This window comes from Sciurus vulgaris, assembly GCF_902686455.1.
Source record: "Sciurus vulgaris genome assembly, chromosome: 19".
Lineage (NCBI taxonomy): Eukaryota > Metazoa > Chordata > Mammalia > Rodentia > Sciuridae > Sciurus > Sciurus vulgaris.
In genome coordinates, this window is record NC_136480.1 from 2,518,748 (window position 1) to 2,540,816 (window position 22,069).

General features: G+C 38.2%; 1 pseudogene across 1 annotated transcript in view; it reads left to right on the forward strand.

The window, feature by feature from the left end:
• LOC306650424 (vomeronasal type-1 receptor 90-like) overlaps positions 1 to 22,069 on the forward strand; it is a 39,993-nt pseudogene that overhangs the window by 16,252 nt on the left and 1,672 nt on the right. The gene's annotated exons all lie outside the window — the stretch shown is intronic.

A 22,069-nucleotide genomic window follows, 5' to 3' on the forward strand; every position in this document is an offset into this window, starting at 1 on the left:
ATGGTGGTTCCATTGTAAGCTTATTGAGGAAACTCTATGCTGTTTTCCAAAGTGGTTGCACAACCTACAGTCCCACTAGCCATGTATGAGTGAAACTCTCCCCCATCCTTGCCAATATTTATTGTTACCTGTATTCTTTTTTAAATTTTGATTCATTGTACACAAATGGAATACAACTATCATTTCTCTGGTTGTACCCAAAGTAGTAATACCATTTGCATAATCATACATGTATATAGGGTAATAATGTTTGTCTCATTCTATTATCTTTCCTTCTTCCACCTGTCCCCACCCCTCATTTCCCTCTACACAATCCATCCTTCTTCCATTCTTCCCTTACCCTCTCCCCACCCTCATTATGTATCATCATCCACTTATTAGAGAAATCATTTGCCCTTTGGTTTTTTGGGATTGGCTTATTTCACTTAGCATTGGTTCTTTTGGATTGGCTCATTTTGCTTAGCATGATATTTTCCAGCTCCATCTATTTACCTGCAAATATCACAATTTTATTCTTATTTAATATTCCATTATGTATATATACTACAATTTCTTTACCCATTCATCTATTAAAGGGCACCTAGGTTGGTTCCACACTCTAGGTATTGTGAATTGAGCTGCTATGAACATTGATGTGGCTGTGTCTCTGTAGTATTCTGATTTTAAGTCCTTTGTGCATAAACCAAGGAGTGGGATAGCTGGGTCAAATGGTGGGTCCATTCCAAGTTTTTTAATCTCCTTACTGCTATCCAGAGTGGATGCGTGAATTTGCAACCCCACCAGCAATGTGTGAGTGTGCCTTTTCCCCCACATCCTCGCCAACACCTATTGTTGCTTGTATTCTTGATAATCGCCATTCTAATTGGGGTGAGATGGAATCTTAGGAAAGTTTTGATTTGAATTTCTCTTATAACCAGACATGGTCAAAATTTTTTCATATATCTGTTGATTTCTGTAGATCTTCTGTAAAGTGTCTGCTCATTTCCTTAGCCCATTGGTTGATTGGATTATTTGTATTCTTGGTGCAAAGTTTTTTGAGTTCTTTAAAAATTCTGGAGATAAGTGCTGTATCGGAAGTGTGTGTGTGGCAAAGATTTTCTCCGACTCTGTAGGCTCTCTCTTCACATTATTGATTATTTTCTTCGCCAAGAAAAAAACCTTTCTAGTTTGAATTGGTCCCATTTATTGACTCCTTCCTTTATTTCTTGTGCTTTGGGAGTCATGTTAAGGAAGTCTGGTCCTAAACCAACATGGTAACGATTTGGACCTACTTTTTCTTCTATTAGGTGCACAGTCTCTGGGACAATTCCTAGGTCCTTGATCCACTTTGATTTGAGTTTTGTACAGGGTGAGAGATAGGGGTTTACTTTCATTTTGCTGCATATGGATCTCCAGTTTTCCCAGCACCATTTGTTGAAGAGGCTATCTTTTCTCCATTGTATGTTGTTGGCACCTTTGTCTAGTATGAGATGATTGTATTTATGTGAGTTTTTCTCTGTGTCCTCTATTTTGTACCATTGGTCTAACTGTCTATTTTGGTGCCAATACCATGCCATTTTTGTTACTATTGCTCTGTAGTATAGTTGAAAGTCTGGTATTGTGATAACACCAGCTTCACTCTTTCTCCTAAGGATTGCTTTAGCTATTCTGGGTCTTTTATTCTTCCAAATGTATTTCATGATTGCTTGCTCTTTTTCTATGAGGTATGTCATTGGGATTTTTATTTGAATTGCATTGAATCTGAATATTGCTTTCAGTAGTGTGGCCATTTTGACAACATTAACTCTGCTTATCCAAGAACATGGGAGACCTCTCCATCTTCTAAGGTTTTCTTTAATTTCTTTCTTTAGTGTTCTGTAGTTCTCATTGTAGGGGTCTTTCACCTCTTTTGTTAGATTGATTTTTTTAGGCTATTGTGAGTGGGGTAGTTTTCCTAATATCTCTTTCAGAGTATTCATCAATTATGAACAAAAATGCATTTTATTTTATATCATGCTACTTTGCTAAATTCATTTATGAGTCCTAGAAGTTTTCTGGTGCAATTTTTCAGCTCCTCTAAATATAGTGTTATGTCATTAGCAAATAGTGATATTTTAAGTTTTTCTTTTCCTATTCATATTCCTTTAATTCCTTTGATATGTCTAATTGCTCTGGCTAGAGTTTCAAGGACAAAATTGAATAGAAGGGGTGAAAGAGGGCATCCCTGCCTCGTTCTAGTTTTTAGAGGGAATTCTTTCAGTTTTTTCTCCATTTAGAACATTGGTGGCCACGGACTTACCACAGATAACCTTTATATTGTTGAGGTATGTAACTACTACTGCTGTTTTTTCTAGTGTTTTTACCATGAAAGGGTGCTGTAGTTTATCAAATGTTTTTTCTGTATCTATTGAAATAATCATCTGATCCTTAACTTTAACTCTGTTGGTGTGGTGAATCACGTTTATTGATTTCTGAATGTTGAACCAACCTTGCATCCCAGGGATGAAACCCGTTTGATCATGCTGCACTATCAATTTAATATGTTTTTATGGAATGTGCTAAAATTCTCTTAAGGGAATCTATGTTCATTAGGGTTACTGGTGTAAAGTTTTTTTTTTTTTTTTTTCCCCTCCGTGTGTGTTTGGTTTTGGTATTTAGGTGATAATAGCTTCATAGAATGAGTTTGGAAGGGTTCCCTCCTCTTCTACTTCATGGAATACTTTGAGGAGTATTGGAATCAGTTCTTCTTTGAAGGTCTTGTGAAACTCGGCTAAGAAATCATCTGCTTCTGGACTTTTCTTTGTTGGTAGGTTTTTGATGACTTCTTCTATTCCGTTGCTTGAAATTGATCGATTTAAATTGTTTATGTCCTCCTGATTCAGGTTGGGTGGGTCATATGTCTCTAGAAACCTGTCAATGTCTTCGATATTTTCTAATTTTTTTTTGGAGTATAAATTTTCAAAATACCTTGCAATTATGTTTTGTATTTCAATAGTGTCTGTCATGATATTTCCTTTTTCATCACAAATTTTAGTAATTTGAATTTTCTCACTCCTTCTCTTCATTAGTGTGGCTAAGGGTTTATCAATTTTGTTTACTTCTTCAAAGAACCAGTTTTTGTTTTGTTTATTTTTGAATTGTTTCTTTTTCTCAATTTCATTGATTTCATCTCTGATTTTAATTATTTCCTATCTTCTACTACTTTTGGTGTTCATCTGTTCCTTTTCTACTAGGGCTTTGAGCTGTAATGTTAGGTCATTTATTCGCTGACCTTTTCTTCTTTTATTGAATGACCTCCATGCAGTGAACTTTCCTTAGTACTGCTTTCATAGCATTCCAGAGATTTTGATATGTTGTATCTTTGTTCTTGTTTACCTCTTAGCATTGTTTTATCTCTCTCCTGATTTTTTCTGTTATCCGTGCATAATTCAATAGTTTATTATTTTGTCTCTAGGTGTTGGAGTAGTTTCTGTTTTTATTTTTTCATTGATTTCTAATTTCATTCCATTATTATCTGATAGAATGCAAGGTGGTATCTCTCTTTTTTTTATTTTCTAAGAGTAGCTTTGTGACATAACATATTTAAGAAGGATCCAGGTGGTGCTAAGAAGAAAGTGTATTCACTCATTGATGGATGGAATATTCTATATATATCTGTTAAGTCTAAATTATTGATTGTGTTTTTGAGTTCTATGGTTTCATTCTTTAATTTTTGTTTGGAAGATCTGCTCAATGGTGAGAGAGGTGAATTAAAGTCACCTAGTATTACTGTGTTGTTGTCTATTTCCTGGAATTGAGAAGGGTTTGTTTAACATACATGGATGTGCTATTTTGGGGGGCATAAATATTTATGATTGTTATGTCTTGCTGATTTCTGCTTCCCTTGAGCAGTGTGAAATGTCCTTCTTTATCCCTTCTGACTAACTTTGGCTTGAAGTTCATTTTATCTGAGAGGAGAAAGGAAATCCCTGCTTTTTTTTTTTTTTTTTTTTTTTTTTACTGAATCTGTGCATGGTATGTTTTCCCCCATCCTTTCACCTTCCGTCTGTGGGTATCTTCTTCTATGTGATGAGTGTCTTGAAGTATCTTTCATGTGAATTTTTTTGGTCTTTGAAATATAGAATGATGTCATTGGAAAATATGAATTGTTCTTCTTTTTCTGTTCATATCACTTTAATTTCTTTCTTTTGTCTAATTCCTCTGGCTAGCATTTCTAGAACTATGTTGAATAAAAGTGGTGAAAGAGTGCAGGCCTGTATTATTCCAGTTTTTACAGGAAATACTTTCAATTTTTCTGAATTTAGAATGATGTTGGCCTTGGGTTTAGCATACATAGTTTTTACAGTCTTGAGGTATGTCCCTAGATTTTCTAGTGCTTTTAAGCACAAATGGATGCTGTATTTTGTCAAATGCTTTTACTGAATCTATTGAGATAACCATGTGATTCTTTTAGGTCTGTTGATGTGATGAATTACTTTTCATGATTTCCATATTTGCATCCCTGGGATTAACCCCACTCGATCTTGGTGCAATATATTTTTAATATATTTCATATGTGATTTGTCAGTATTTTATAAAGAAACTTTGCATCCATATTCATCCAGGATATTTGTCTGAGGTTTTCTTTCCTTTATGCAAACTCATATCATAGAATGAGTTTGGAAGGGTTTCCTCCTTTTTTATGTCATGGGATAAAATGAGGAGCATTGGTTGCTGCGTCTATTTCCTGCCACTCTGACACTTGACACAGTCTGTTGAAATGGAGGACTCAACACTTGATACGGTTCTCTTGATCGTCCTCCCTCTTGGGGGCCATAAGCGTGGCATGTCTCCATGTGTAGTTGCTCTTTAATATTAATAATCAATATATCATTAGATACTTATTGGAAAAACATAGGGAAGGTTTTACTGTATTGGGACACAAAATAGTGCACAATAAAAATTTGGCAGTAGTACATAGATAAATATATAAAATTAAACAATTATAGCTGTGTTCAAGTTAAGAGGAGCCTGTGATTGCTTTAGTATAATAATAGATGGATAAAGAGATATTCCTCTGAGCTTGGATGCAGTGTTTAGCCTTTGTTGCTTTCCTAGTTTGAATAGTTGATTCTAGAGATACTTTACATAATAAAAACATTTAGGCTAGTCATAAATATAATTTGTGCTTTTCCTATGTTTAGTCTAAGTCTTTGAGAATCAGAAAAAGATTGTAATCTGCCATTATATGAAATTAGAATATACTAAATATTAACTATAATTCATTTCTTTGCCCTTTAATAATAGTGAAAATTTTTCACTGTTAAACACTGGAGTTCATGGTGGGAGTGGTTTCTCAGAAAATCTAGTGATGTGCTTGTTCTGAAGGTTGAAGGCTGGCAGATCATGGTGCCCTCAGTTTAGCTGGGAGACAAGATTGTTTTAATCTAGCTGGGAAATGAGATTGTTTTGGTCTGGACTGTCATACAGACAGAATGTGCACTTTGAGAAGAAGCATAGCTTGTACTTTTGAAGGTTTTTCTTGTTTTAAACTAACCAAAAATGATATAATCATTACTAAAGAAAAATAGCTATAAAAAGACAGGCAGAAAAATAAAGACAGATTCAGGCTCAGAGCACTTGGTGTCTCTGTGTGCTGTTTCTCCACCACGCCGACGCCTCCCATCCACCGAGGACCCCCAACCCCTGCTGGGGCTGGACCCCGGCAATTGGTGTAACTCTTCTTTGAAGGCTATTAGATCATGGCTGAGAATCCTTCTTGTACTGGGCATTATTTTTCTGTTATGCTTTGAATGGCATCTTCGATTGAATTGCTTGACATTAATCTGTTTAAATTTTCAATATCCTTGTGATTCAATTTAGGTAGATTATACATCTCAAGGAATTTTTTCAGTGTCTTTATTATTTTCTATTATACCAGAATACAGATTTTCACAATAGTTTCTGATTATCATCTGTAGATCAGTAGTGTTGATGTTGATTCTTCCTTTCTTATCACAAATTTTAGTAATTTGAGTTTTTTGTTTGTTTTTCATTAGTTTGACAAGGGTTTACCAATTTACTTATTTGAAGCACAAAGGTTTTGTTTCATTTTTTTAATCATTTTTTGTTGTTTCAATTTTATTTTATTTTTTGGTGCTGATTTTAATTATTTCCTGCCTTCTCTTGCTTTTGATTTAAAAAAAAAAATTTTAGGACTTTGTGGTATAATGCTAGGTTATTTATTTAGTACATTCTATTTTTTAATGAATAAGCTTAATGAATTGAATATTCCTCAGAACTGTCTTCATAAAGTCACAGATTTTGATAGGTTGTGTCATTATTTACATTCACCTCTAGTATTTTTTTATTTCATCCTTTATTTCTTTATAATAGTATATAATATAGACTTCAGGGGTTAGAATAGCTTCTAGTTTTTATTTTATCATTAATTTCTAATTTAATTTCATTACCATCTGATAGAATTCATGGTATATTCTCTATTTTGTTGTATTTTCTAAGAGTTGGGTTTTGTTCCAAATATAGTCAGTTTCAGAGAGGTGTGGTGCTGAGAAGAAAGTGTATTCAGACTTTGATGGATAAAATATCTTCTGTCTGTTAAGTGCAAACTATTAGTTGTATTTTTTAGGTATATAACTTCTTTATTTAGTTTTTGCCTGCTGTTCTATTCAGTAATGACAGAGCTATGTTAGAGTCACCTGGTATTATTCTGTTGTGGTATATTTGATTCTTGAATTTGAGAAGTGTTTCTTTGATGTACATAGATGCTCCATTGTTTGGGGTATAAATATTTACAATTGTTATGTCTTATTGGTGTGTAATTCCCTTAAGCAGTGTGAAATGTTCTTCTTTGTCTCATTTGATTAACTTTTCTTGAAGTTTTCTATATCAAAAATGAGGACGGGAGAGGATTCAAGATGGCGGACTAGAGGGTGGCTGCGTTTCGTGTTGCTCCAGGACTCAGGACTCAAGAAGAGGAGATATAGAGAGACTTGGGACCAACTCAAAGCAGCCAGGTGAGTGTCTCCCATTGGGAAGGCGTCCCGGACGGGGCGGTAGCCCCGAACGCAGGGAACTTTGTGAAGTAGAGCTGCCTGCGAGACGCCCCTCCCCCCGCTGGAGCAGTGAACGCGGACAACTGGGAGCACCGTAAAGGAGGCTGCTTGGCACAGCGCTGGGACTCGGCGCAACCCACCCAGGCTCTGGGAGGCTGCCCAAAGGAGAAGGTGCTTGGTGAGCTGTTTGGACTGAAAGCAACCACCCCTGAACACAGGGGGCTGCCCAGAGGAGAAGGAGAAATACGGGCTCGGCACGTCGCTTGGAATTGGAGCAGCTGCGCCAGGGCTCCGGGCGGCTATCCGGAGGAGCAGCGTGGTGAGTGGTTTGGTCCCAGAGCATCCACTCCTGAACACGGGGAGTTGTCTGGAGAAGGAGGAGGAGCGCGGCGGGGTGCTTGGGCTCGAAGTGACTGCACCAGGGCTACGGGTGGCAGTCGGGACGGGGAGGTGCACAGTGAGTTCCTGGGACTTGTGACGCACCAGATCTCTGGGTGACTGCCTGGTGGAGAAAGTGGTGCGTGGTGGGTCACTTGGTCTTAGAGCGACTGCACGGAACACCAGGTGGCTGCCGGAGGAAAAGGCGTGTGGCGGGTCACTGGGACTCGGAGCCACTGTAAGGGGCTCCAGGTGGCTGCTCAGAGGAGGGGCCGCATAGCCAGGCGAAAAGTACAGAGCAGGGTCCCAGCACCTAGGCTGCTTCTTGGTGGAAGAGCCACACAGACAAACTGAGGGGCAGAGCGAAGGCTCCAGGACTGCAGGCAGCTTCTCTGAGGAGAGGCAGCCTAAGGAGATTCGTCTGCGAAGGGCGAGGCTTCCAGGCCCAGGAGGTAGGTCCGGGTCCCTGGGAACATTGCAGAAGAAGGCTGCCCAGCCCAGGTGGTAGTTGTGAATTGAACGGAACCTCTGGGAGGGAAACCGACCAGCGAGACCTCCCCACTGGGTGAGTCCTCCCTGTCGGGTGAGGTTCTCCCAAAAGGACCGTAAAATCAGAGACACAGGCCCAAACTGGTCTTGCATCAGCCCACATCCTACTTCCCTTCTGGATGACCATTCATCAGCAAGTGAAGGTACCTCTGCCCACTAGCAGGGAATATACCCCACCGGAAGGCCACCACCCCTACGGAGTCAGCTTCCTTGTGGAGCACTGCATTATCAACTTCCTCCAAGACTTCAGGCTACTGAAGACTAAGAGGGGATATAATAGAAATCTTCAGGGATATTATAAGACAATAGAGGAAATCTGCAATATCTCAGCGGTCCACTGATACCTGAACAATATGAGAAAACAAGGAAAGAAAATGCTGCAAACAAATATAGATGTTACATCAATGAAACCCAACGACAGCATGGCAGAAGAAATGACAGAAAAGGAGTTCAGAATGTACATAATTAAAATGATCAGGGAAGCAAATGACGAGATGCAAGAGCAAATGCAGGCACTGAATGATCGCACCAATCGACAGTTAAAAGAGCAAATACAGGAAGCAAAAGATCATTTCAATAAAGAGTTAGAGATATTGAAAAAAAAACAAACAGAAGTCCTTGAAATGAAGGAAACAATAAACCAAATTAAGAACTCCATAGAAACCTTATCCAGTAGGATAGAACACCTGGAAGACAGAACCTCAGACATTGAAGATAAAATATTTAGCCTTGAAAACAAAGTTGAACAAACAGAGAAGATGGTAAGAAATCATGAACAGAATCTCCAAGAACTATGGGATATCATGAAAAGGCCAAATTTAAGAATTATTGGGATTGAGGAAGGCTTAGAGAAACAAACCAAAGGAATGAACAATCTATTCAATGAAATATTATCAGAAAATTTCCCAAATCTGAAGAATGAAATGGAAGATCAAGTACAAGAGGCTTATAGGACTCCAAATATACAAAATTACAACAGACCCAAACCAAGGCACATTATAATGAAAATACCTAACATACAAAATAAAGACAGAATTTTAAAGGCCGCAAGAGAGAGGAATCAAATTACATTCAGGGGGAAACCAATACAGATATGAGCAGATTTTTCAATCCAGACCCTAAAAGCTAGAAGGGCCTGGAACAACATTTTTCAAGCCCTGAAAGAAAATGGATGCCAACCAAGAATCTTATACCCAGCAAAACTTACCTTCAAATTTGATGATGAAATAAAATCCTTCCATGATAAACAAAAGCTAAAAGAATTTACAAAAAGAAAGCCAGCATTACAGAACATTCTCAGCAAAATATTCCACGAGGAAGAGATGAAAAACAAAGAAGCAAATCAGCAAAGGGAGGAATTATCCTAAAGGAATTGTCAAATAAAGGAGGAAACAAGTCATCTCAAAATAAATAAATAAATAAATAAAATGAACCAAATGACCGGGAATACTAATCATATCTCAATAATAACCCTGAATATTAATGGCCTGAACTCATCAATCAAAAGACATAGACTGGCAGATTGGATCAAAAAGAAAGATCCAACAATATGTTGCCTGCAAGAGACTCATCTCATAGAAAGAGATACCCATAGACTAAAGGTGAAAGGATGGGATAAAAACATACCATGCACATGGACTCAGCAAAAAAGCTGGGGTATCCATCCTCATTTCAGATAATGTGAACTTCAAGTCAAAACTAGTCAGAAGGGATAAGGAAGGACATTTCATACTGCTTAAGAGAAGCATAAATCAGCAAGTTATAACAATCATAAACATCTATGCCCCAAAAGTGGCTCATCCATGTATGTCAAACAAATCCTTCTCAATTTCAGAAACCAAATAGACCATAACACAGTAATACTAGGTGATTTTAACACGCCTCTCTCACCACTGGACAGATCTTCCAAACAAAAATTGAACAAAGAAACCATAGATCTCAATAACACAATCAATAATTTAGACTTAAGGGAATATTATAGAATATACCATCCAACCAAGAGTGAATACACTTTCTTCTCAGCAGCACATGGATCCTTCTCTAAAATAGACCATATATTATGCCACAAAGCTAATGTTAGCAAATACAAGAAGATAGAGACACTACCATTGTATTCTATCAGGTCATAATGGATTGAAGTTAGAAATAAATGAAAGAGTAAAACACAGAAGCTACTTCCAACACCTGGAGATTAAACAATATGCTATTACATGATGAATGGATAACAGAAGATATTAGGAAGGAAATTAAAAAATTCTTAGAGGTAAATGAGAACAAAGAAACATCATATCAAAATCTCTGGGACACTATGAAAGCAGTACTTAGAGGAAAATTTCTTTCATGGAGTGCATTTAATAAAAGAAGTAAAACTCAACAAATAAACGACCTAATACTACAGCTCAAAGCCCTAGAAAAAGAAGAACAGAACAGCACCAAAAGTAGTAGAAGACAGGAAATAGTTAAACTCAGAGCTGAAATCAATGAAATTGAAACAAAAGAAACAATACAAAAAATTGACAAAATAAAGAGTTGGTTCTTCGAAAAAAGAAACAAAATTGATAAACCCTTAGCCACACTAACAAAGAGAAGACGAGAGAAAACCCAAATCATTAAAATTCAGAATGAACAAGGAAATATCACAACAGACACGATTGAAATACAAAACATAATTAGAAGCTATTTTGAAACTCTATATTCCAAAACATAGAAAATTTCGAAGACATCAACAGGTTTCTAGAGACATATGAATTGCCTAAATTGAATGAGGAGGACATACACAATTTAAATAGAACAATTTCAAGTAATGAAGTAGAAGAGGTCATCAAAAGCCTACCAACAAAGAAAAGCCCAGGACCAGATGGGTTCTCAGCCGAGTTCTACAAAATCTTTAAAGAAGAGCTCATTCCAATACTTCTCAAAGTATTCCATGAAATAGAAGAGGAGGGTACCCTCCCAAACTCATTCTATGAAACCAATATTACCCTGATACCCAAGCCAGACAGAGACAAATCGAGGAAAGAAAATTTCAGACCGATATCATTAATGAACATTGATGCAAAAATTCTCAATAAAATTTTAGCAAATCGCATACAAAAACATATTAAAAAGATAGTGCACCATGACCAAGTGGGTTTCATCCCAGGGATGCAAGGTTGGTTCAACAACAGGAAATCAATAAACGTAATTCACCATATTAATAGACTTAAAGTCAAGAATCACATGATTATTTCAATAGATGCAGAAAAAGCATTTGATAAAATACAGCACCCCTTCATGCTCAAAACACTAGAAAAAATAGGGATAGTGGGAACATTCCTTAACATTGTAAAGGCCCATGGCTAATATCATTCTAAACGGTGAAATACTGAAAGCATTCCCCCTAAAAACTGGAACAAGACAGGGATGCCCTCTTTCACCACTTCTATTCAATATCGTTCTTGTGACTCTAGCCAGAGCAATTAGACAAACCAAAGAAATTAAAGGGATACGAATTGGAAAAGAGGAACTCAAACTATCCCTGTTCGCTGATGACATGATTATATATTTAGAGGAACCTGGAAATTCCACCAGAAAACTCTTAGAACTCATAAGTGAATTCAGTAAAGTAGCAGGTTACAAGATCAATGCTCATAAGTCCAATGCATTTTTATACATAAGTGATGAATCCTCAGAAAGAGAAATTATGAAATCTACCCCATTCACGATAGCATCGAAAAAAATAAAATACTTGGGAATCAATCTCACAAAAGAGGTGAAAGACCTCTACAATGAGAACTACAGAACACTAAAGAAAGATATTAAAGAAAACCTTAGAAGATGGAAAGATCTCCCGTGTTCTTGGATAGGCCGAATTAATATTGTCAAAATGGCCATACTACCTAAAGTGCTATACAGATTCAATGCAATTCCAATTAAAATCCCAATGACGTACCTTACAGAAATAGAGCTAGCAATTATGAAATTCATCTGGAAGAATAAGAAACCCAGAATAGCTAAAGCAATCCTTCGCAGGAAAAAATGAAGCAGGAGGTATCGCAATACCCGAACTTCAACTTTATTACAAAGCAATAGTAACAGACGGCATGGTACTGGTACCAAAATAGACAGGTAGATCAATGGTACAGAATAGAGGACACGGACACAAACCCAAATAAATACAATTTTCTCATACTAGACAAAGGCGCCAAAAATATGCAATGGAGAAAAGATAGCCTCTTCAACAAATGGTGCTGGGAGAATTGGAAATCCATATGTAACAGAATGAAACTAAACCCATATCTCTCACCCTGCACAAAACTCAACTCAAAATGGATTAAGGACCTTGGAATCAGACCAGAGACCCTGCATCTTATAGAAGAAAAAGTAGGTCCAGATCTTCAACGTCGGCCTAGGACCAGACTTCCTCAACAGGACTCCCATAGCACGAGAAATAAAAGCAAGAATCAATAACTGGGATAGATTCAAACTAAAAAACTTTCTCTCAGCAAAGGAAACTATCAGTAATGTGAAGAAAGAGCCTACAGAGTGGGAGAATATCTTTGCCAATCATACTTCAGATAGAGTACTAATCTCCAGAATCTATAAAGAACTCAAAAAACTCTACACCAACAATACAAATAATCCAATCGACAAATGGGCTAAGGAAATGAATAGACACTTCACAGAAGAAGATCTACAAGCAATCAACAAACATATGAAAAAATGTTCAACATCTCTAGTAATAAGAGAAATGCAAATCAAAACCACCCTATGATTCCATCTCACCCCAATTAGAATGGCGATTATCAAAAATACAAGCAACAGGTGTTGGCGAGGATGTGGGGAGAAAGGTACACTCATACATTGCTGGTGGGGCTGCAAATTAGTGCAGCCACTCTGGAAAGCAGTGTGGAGATTCCTTAGAAAACTTGGAATGGACCCTCCATTTGACCCAGCTATCCCACTCCTTGGCCTATACCCAAAGGACTTAAAATCAGCATACTACAGAGATACAGCCACATCAATGTTCATAGCTGCTCAATTCACAATAGCCAGATTGTGGAACCAACCTAGATGTCCTTCAGTTGATGAATGGATAAAGAAACTGTGGTATATATATACAATGGAATATTACTCTGCCATAAAGAATGATAAAATTATGGCATTTACAGGCAAATGGATGAAATTGGAGACCATCATTCTAAGTGAGATAAGCCAATCTCAAAAAATTAAAGGTCAAATGATCTCGCTGCTAAGTGGATGATGACACATAAGAGGGAGGGTGGGGGGAGTTAGTGTTAGGGTTAGGGTTAGGGTTAGAGTTAGGGAGGGGGACAAGAATGGAGGAAGAAAGGACTGTTTAGAGGGAAAAGAAGGGTGGGAGGGGGGGAAGGGAAAAAATAATAGAATGAATCAAACAACATTATCATATGTAAATTTATGATTACACAAATGGTATGCCTTTAACCCATGTACAAACAGACAAACAACATGTATCCCATTTGTTTACAATAAATAAAAAAAGAAAAAAAATGAGGACGGACACACGGGATTGTTCACCAGATCCATATGAATGATTTTTTTTGTGCTTATGTTTTTTTTTTAAACTATACATGACAGTATAATGTATTTTGACATATTGTACACATATGGAGTACAACTCCTATTCCTCTGGTTGAGAGAAATAAATTGTTACATATAGGAATTTTTGAATGAATCAGCAAATGTTCATATAATACAAAAATGAAATACAGAAAACCAAAAACCAACCAAAACAATGGAAAAAAGTGAAAATATGTTTTGAAAGTTTAAGAAATTAAGAAGACATTTCCACTATGGTGGACAAAGTAGTCAGTGAGCATTTCTGTTTGCTGTCTGTGCTGAGTGATAACCTTTTCATTTCTTCTTCACATTATGCATTAAGTGTGGGATTATGGATCATTGACTATAGAGCGCTTCCTCTTTATTTCATTGCTCACTGAGTTGAAAGTTGGGGTTTAAGATGTTACAATTTTCCTTTTTGGAAGATTGGTGTGGGAGGTTGTGCTGTGGATGGGGTGGTGAAGACACTGTCTGGGCAGGTTGGCCCAGCAGCAAAGTGGTGTGTGGGGCAAGCTGGGCTGCAACCAGGAGGAGGTGGGCTTGGTCAGCCAGTATAATGGCTTGTGTCCAGGTTTAGCTGTCCTAGTCCAGTGGGCAGGTGGAAAAGCAGTGGCATAGTGGCTGACTGGGTGAGGCAGACCTGGTTGTGAAGTAGGGTTCCAGCCAGGTTTTGCTGTGACTGGGTGGTAAAGTGGCTGTTTATGTTCAGTGGACCTGGCTGACCTGGGCAGGTGGATCAGGGGTGGGTGATGGGCATTGCTGGCCAGTGCCAAATCTGAGGGATGGGCTGGGAATGCCAGGCAGTAAGTGGTGGCTTGGAAGGCTGGGCTAAGAGTCAGCAATAGGGCTGCAGGCCTAGTCAGCAGAGTGTTGTCGGGATGGTAGGACAGTGGTTTAGCATACGGGGGGTTGGGGGGCCAAGGGTCTCCGGGAGTGTGGGACTGTCTTTGGACCTGGCATTCACCATGGACCAAGGGAACTGGTGGGTGATGGACCAGTTGGGTGCCAGAGACAGGTGAGTCCTGGGGACCTGGTTGTTATCAGAAGCTGGACAGATGTCAGATCTTGTGTGCTCCAAGGACCCAGGGAGCTGGGAGGACTCTGGAGATTAGGCATTTCAGGAATCATTGGGGGATGGCCCAAGGTGGACACAGGAACAAAGATGGCACTGGACTGGCAGTCCCAGGGGCCAGTCAGCTGAGCAAGTAGAGAGCAACATGACTTCACATGAATTTTTCAACGTCCTTACCTGCTCTAGCTGGCCTTGTTTACCCCATGCAAACCACAGGACTCACAGGATTGGGGAGAGTTGTGTTCTCTCTAGTTTCTTCAAGTTGTGTTCTCCTGGGAAAAATGCCTCTCAGCTTCTGAGTTTTCGTAGGTTTGTTAGGCTCAGTGAAGTCTTTGCTAGGCTCAGGTGTTTTGTGGACCTTACTCTGAACTCATTTCCATGGGCTCCGCAACCTGTAGTCCCAAGATGGCTCCTGGATCGGCTCGCCACGGATGATTGATAAGCCCAGTGTGACTTCTTTTTACATCTGTCTAGAGAGTCAGTGTCTTTGATTCGGCGAGGGCACTCTGCCCTTCCAGTCTCAGGAGTCTTCGCTCTAAGCCTCACAGAAGCAGTATTACCAGTTCTTGAGCTCTGGGTGGCAGAGCTAGGAGAAACGCTACCTCATTCTAATCTGCAATCTTTCCCCATCAATCTTCTTTACCTTTTCAAATATCCACTTCTTTCTTGTGTTGATTTTTTCTTATTTTGAAGCACTTGGAACACCCCCAGGTCCTCATGCATCCTACTTAAATGCATCCATCCACAGAGCTCCATCCCCAGCACCTTCTGCTTCATAGTTTCAGTGTTTCTTTTGGGAAAAGTACCAGGAAGTTTCAAAAACTTCATTTTGCTCACATGATTTAGGTGACATTTACAAACCTTGGTAGCAGAGAGCTGGTTGAGGGAAAACCAAACTTGGCTAAATTTTCTCATAGGTCTGCCTCTCTGATGCTGGGAAAAGATATACCTTTGCTGGTAATTGTTGGCTACCACCGAGCATATCTTCCTGCTTGATGCTCAATCTGTCTTATTAGCAACTACAAACAAATTATGCTACATTCCTAGTTAAGAAACATGAGGAAAGACCTGGGTGGAAGATCCCCCATGTCAGGGCCTGGTGAGCCAGACACTGTGGATACATGCACTGTGCACGGCATTCTTTATTAGGCCAGTAAACTCATTGTTCTGTGTATAACCTAACTATGTCTTTAAAAATGAATTGCCTGAGTGTGTGACTTGGCTTCTCTACTTCCAGAGAGCCCTCTGGTCACATCACATTAGATTATGAAGATCTCTCTCTCTCTCTCTCTCTCTCTCTCTCTGTCTCCCTCCCTCCCTCCCTCTTTTCTGTTCTGGGGATTCACTCAGAATGTGAATTTTCCTGATTCTTAGGTGAAATGCTGTTCCATCTCAGGAGTCTTTGGTCATCAAATAGGAGGGACTACATTTATGATGCATTTAGTGACACCAGAAATTCCTGTAGTATGAAAATAAGTTGTCCTTCAGTGAGTGTTCTTTGATTCTTTTGCTCATGGCCAGAATGGATATTTTAATATGTTTCTTAACCTGAAACAGAAGTGCATTCATGAAGCTGAGTTTGGAAATCCTAGAAGACAGAATATTCTAAATGATATGTTCAGTGTGAGAGTGGACCAGGGATGATAGTTTCACATTTTAGGGAGAGGACCCTCAGAGTCACTGGGAACCCATGCAAGATGTCAGTAACCACTCATCCCAGAGTAGAAACATTACCATATATTAAATGGTTTTGTACTAATTTGAACATGGGTTTAAAAAATGAGTGTATGGGTGTAGTGTATTTTACTGGGAGCCTTCATCTATCCCTCACACAGATGTGTCCAGGGAATTGAGAGAAAAGTTTTGAGTTCAGTTCTCCCCAGGTTGCTACTATCCAGCAGAGAATAAAGTAAAAGTAAGAGACAGGTGACAGGTTCCACTGGGGAAGCCACTATTCTGTGTCCTCCAGTGGGATCTTGTCACCCTCTTACAGATGTTAAAATTAAAGGCCTACAGAGAGGTGAGTTAAAGACATCCTTTTCTTACAACTGTGCAGGATCAGCTCAGGTCCCCTGATTCCCCCTGCAACCTGCCTAGGTAAGTGGCTTCCTGTTCCTCAGATGCAGCATCAGTGTGTGAGGAGGCTTCTGTGATTTAGATGAATAATCAAAATAGCAAACGTATGTCTTAGGTTTTCAGTAGCCCTATATGACTTATCCAGGTTTATCCCTGCTCAACAGCTCAGAGTATTGTTTACTCTAAAATGCAAAGGGAAATTTTCTTCTTTACTGGATTTAGCCCTTTATTTTGGTGACTCATGAAAAGTAGATTTTTTTTTACATGGAAATATATTTATTGATTTTTGAGATGTAAGCATTCTACAGATATATTATGTGACAATTTGAATTAATATTGCTGAACAGTATGCATGATAGGGTGAAAGAGCAAGTATTGTTTTGTGGTTTTGATCACAATTAAATTTACAACTAACACATAAAAGTAAAAAGAATTGTAAAATGTTTGAAAGGTACCTTTAAAATGCTATGGTATTTACCCTATAAATAAGAAAAAAATTCATGAATATATATACAAAGGGCATGCATATAATCCAGAATTTCTATTGCAATTCTGAGGCAGGGAGATAATAATTTCAATGCCATCCTCAAAATATTTGTGAGAACCTCTCTCTGAATATAAATGGAAAGGGGCTGGGGATGTAGCCCATTATTAGAGTACCCCTGGATTCTATCCCTATTACATTCACATATAAAAAATTACATTACTATGCACATATACAGGGAAAAAAACAATCTGGATAAAATATAAAATTCATTTACAAAGGTATACTATTGATACAAACAAGTAAAAGCATATAAAATTTTATTGTCAATAGAAACAAGAATCATGCGTATCTTAATTTCAACAATGTTCCAATGAAGTAATGGGAATTGTTATATATTCATAAACTATAGACAAAAATAAAGCACTGTTATCTGAAGTAAGGAAACAACTTCTACAACATGAAATGTAGTCTATAAAATGAAAGAATAAAGGAAAGGAAAATTTAACCAACCATAGATATATTATTTACAAATGCTTTCATACAACTACAATTTGCAAATATCACTACATACCACAAAAGAACATTTATTGTGAAGCTTGACTTTCATTTCACAGAAAATCCATAACAAGTATTTATTTCTAAAGAGCACATGTAAATGAATTTAATGGATAAATATATGAATAATATTAAACTGCTTTAAGATATTAATTTATTAAAATGGCTTGACCTTGAATTCTCCAAAAATGCACATTATCACCTGGAGACCCACAAATAACAGAAAATCTTTTAGATCATGATAACATTCAGTAGCAAAGGGGAGTTTGGGTGGAAAATTTAAATGAACTTGGACATCACTGTAGACAAACAGAAGATTTTAAAGAATTTGAAAACATGATAAACATAGGGCAGTACATATTCGATGATAACAGGAGAAATAAATCTAAGCTTCTGAAAAAATCTTTTCTGCTAAGAAACTTCTTCATCAACATTTTGAAGTTTGGTAGATTTTTTTATAAGAAATTATTATTTCAAGTAAACCATTTTGGCTTTCCATCTATTTCTCAGGTTGTAATTAGTTTAATTTGTTGCTATATCAGTTCTCCAAGTGCATAGTATTGTGTTGTCTTGTTATTTTGTAGTTCAGCATTACTAATTCATGTTTATGTTTACCTAGGCCAAGATAAGTTCTAACTCCAGAATTTTATTATGCATTCTTATTTTTCCTTCTCTTGTCTCAATAAGTCAATTTAAAATATTATTTAAGCATTTTGTTCCATGCCTGAGATAATGAGAAACAATCATATATACTGAAATACTTTACAATTTATCAGAAGGAAATGATATAGTGTCTTCCAATCATTTCTTATAAGGAAAGTTTAGCCTCACATTCTAAAAATTATCAACTAGCACTTTCTTATGTAGATGTGTTTGCCTCAGTTTCCATCTCACAAAACTAAGCCAGTGGTGTCAAGTCTTGAACAAGTGCTGTAGGTGCTGGGATCCAAGCTGGAGCAGTGACCAGGGGCTGCATTGCTTACAAGTCACAACCATGTGATGAGAGTCGCTCCTTCCTGGCTTCCAAAGGACCAGTGGTGTAATCTCTCCAATATGTCAAGGATAAAAATGACATTAGTGGAGAATTGATAGGAATTTTGGGGGGGTAGATAACAACAAACTAAATATGATCTCTCATGTATCTATTGCACATCACTAAATGAGGACCGAAATCACAGTATTTACACCATATGTGTGACAGTGTCCATGTTGCACCTGAGAAAGCAGATCTGTCTTTCTCCCTCCCTCCCTCCAGTGTGTGTCTCTCCAGGACACAGACACAGGCGGTAGAAACCCAAGCTGGTTTTCGGGTCTGCTGAGAGCCGTCCTCCATATCCACTGCCGTCCTTGCCACTGGCTAGGGTGCACTGACTTTGGTCTTGTTCACTAGTGTCTGGCCCAGTGGTTGAGAGCATATATCTCAGGGTTGTCTGTGATTTGAACGATGGCAGAATGCACAATGTTTAAGTGAAGGCTTCCTTGGTCAGGGAAGGAAAGGGAGTCTGCACTGAGTTAGCCTTTTCTTTCTTTCTTTTTTTTTTTTTTTGGGTGCTGGGGATCAAATCCAGGGCCTTGTGCTTACAAGACAACCACTCTACCAGCTGAGCTATCTCCCTAGCCCCACCTTTTCTTGAAGGAATCTCACACTGTCCACTCTAAGGAAGCCTGGTGATGATTTTTTTTAAAGAAACTGACTTCCATTCACACTTTTTTCTCCACTTACGTTTTATCTTCAGACATGCCCACTTAGACTTTCCTTTGCCTCCCCATCGTGACCTTCCTGAGTGTGACCTATTTCTGAACTTCTTTTTCACATCATTATTTTCTTGAGTAATTTGTCATCATATTCAGAGTCTGCAGGCTGAGGACAGCTTGTGTCCCCCAGCATTTCAGTCATGATCTGGGCTTGGCATATTATGGCCCTGGTGCTGCTTCAGCATCCTCTCTCCCAAGAGCTCCATTCCAGAAGGGGGGTCCTGGATCATCCTGATGATGGACAGGCCTTCTCTTCTCCATCTCCTGGACTGAGTAGTGCTTGGCAGGTGTTGGTGGGGTGAGACACAACTGGGAAAGGATGGGCTAAGAGGATTCCTGTTAACTCAAGCTCATGAAATGTTCACATTTTCACGCCGTTTTCTAATAAAACTGATAAATTAGCACAGAAGTAGGTACGTAAATTTATTTATAATACAACTACATGTAAAATGCATGGAAGTGGACTATACGCTTCACTAATACACATCTGTGATCTGCACAGCATTCAGACAGGCAACTCCTCTCTTCCTTACCATCTCCTGGTGCCCCAGGGGGGTTAATGCATGTGGGGGACTCCTGAGAACATCCATTTCTGCCCTTTCATTGATCAGAACTATGGGGAAAGGAGATAAGCTTTTCCAGCTGTAACTAGGACATTTCTCCTATAGAAAAAAATGTAATGCATCGCTCATTTTCATGTTATGCTTGCCTGAGAAAACTCTTCCCTTCCTGCGTTTGCACGTCCATGGCACCTTCCTGCTCCATCCTTGCCTCCCACAATGATGCAGGCAGAATTGCAGTTCCCTCGGCAAAGCTGGAAACCAGGGTCCTGTGGCCTCAGACAGTGGATAAGTCAGACTGTTCCTCTGGGTTTTAGGTCCTCTGTGTTTTATTTTCTTAAACTGAATTAAAGTGAATTCACGAAAAACCCATATTTCATAGAAGTAACACTATGGCTGGGAATCATAATTATTTCATTTTGTATAATTTTATAGGGCAAGTTCAAATATTATATATCCAGTTTATGTTCTTTTAAGGCAATTTCAATATCAAAACATCAGTGTATATCTCAGAACTTATTTGAAATCAGCATAGAAATATGCCTGTTCTGTTTATAGACACTGAGAAGACAGAGAAACCGTGTAGTACTGTGCCTGCTAATAACAATCTGATTCTTAAAATATGGAGGCTACTAGACCATTATATTAACATTTTTTTTCTATTTCTCAGGCACACCAAGGGAGCAAATCTCTTTTTGTTGGCAGTGTGAGTACAGAAATTTCTTTACTAAAATTAATTTTTTCTAATATGACTATGTGATTTCCACTTCAGATCATGGCAGTTACCAAAGATTTCAATGCAATTATTGTACTAGGCTTGAGATACTTCACTCTTTGTCATTCGCGTCCACCGTTTGTAACTGGTGTCATAAAACTATGATTTTCTTGGTTTCTGTGAAAATGATTTCTAGCCTCATCGACTTATTTTTCAGATGGTAAAATTGTGGGAAAATGTGACTTGCCTCATTTCTAATGTTTCCTACTTCATAGCTGTGCAGCCCAAATTAAAACAGAATAAACAGCTTCATTCTGCAGGGAGAGATTCCATGAGGTCGTCACCATCAGGTTGTCCAGTATGAATCATCCTCTCTGACTTTTGGAGAAGCATCATTCCTTACTAAAAGAAAATAGGAAAGGTGACTCTCTTATGGAAACATCTCTCAGAGCGATGGTTGACTCTTGCCTCCTATTTAAAAAACTAAAAACTATGATCCCCAAAGTACTTGAATTGTGTGGAATATAGTGGCTCATGGCAATAATACCAGTGACTTGGGAGGCTGATGAAGGGGGATCACGTGTTCAAAGGCAGCCTCAGCAAATCAGCAAGGACCTAAGCAACTCAGTGAGACCCTGTCTCTAAATAAAATGCCAAAAAAGTGTCCTGGGGACATGCTGAGTGGTTACGTGCTCCTGGGTTCAATTCCTGGAACAAAAAATATTGTGATTACTTTCTGCCCTTTTTCTGTATACCTAATAATGGACATAAAATGTATTTTGAAATATAATTCTGGTAATAATTGAGGGTTTCTCTCACTTCCAAGTTTTTCTGGCATAATCATATATATAGATATATAGATATCTTATATATCACATATATATATGATGATCATATTTATATATATCAATCTGGAGATAAGTAGAGAAAAACCTAAATTCCATCATATATATATCATTTATATATATAAATATACCTTTATGTATATCATATATATAGTATAGCCAGATTTATTTATATATATATAAATATATATAAATCTGGAGATGATTAGAGAAAAACCCAAAATTCCATCAAAGGTTTAAGGATCCTGTTAGTTGGGTAGTCATTTCATCTCCTGCATCTAGGCAGGAGCACCCAGGTGACCTTTCAAAGTCCTGTACTTCTGCTCCTACACCGTGCTTAGGAGGAACCATGTGGTTAGCATAATAGTCAACATTTCTATGGAGATCATTATGTGCCAGCAATGCTTGTGTGTTTATAATATTTACTTAAATATTCTGCATTCATCATATCTCTAGGATGTAG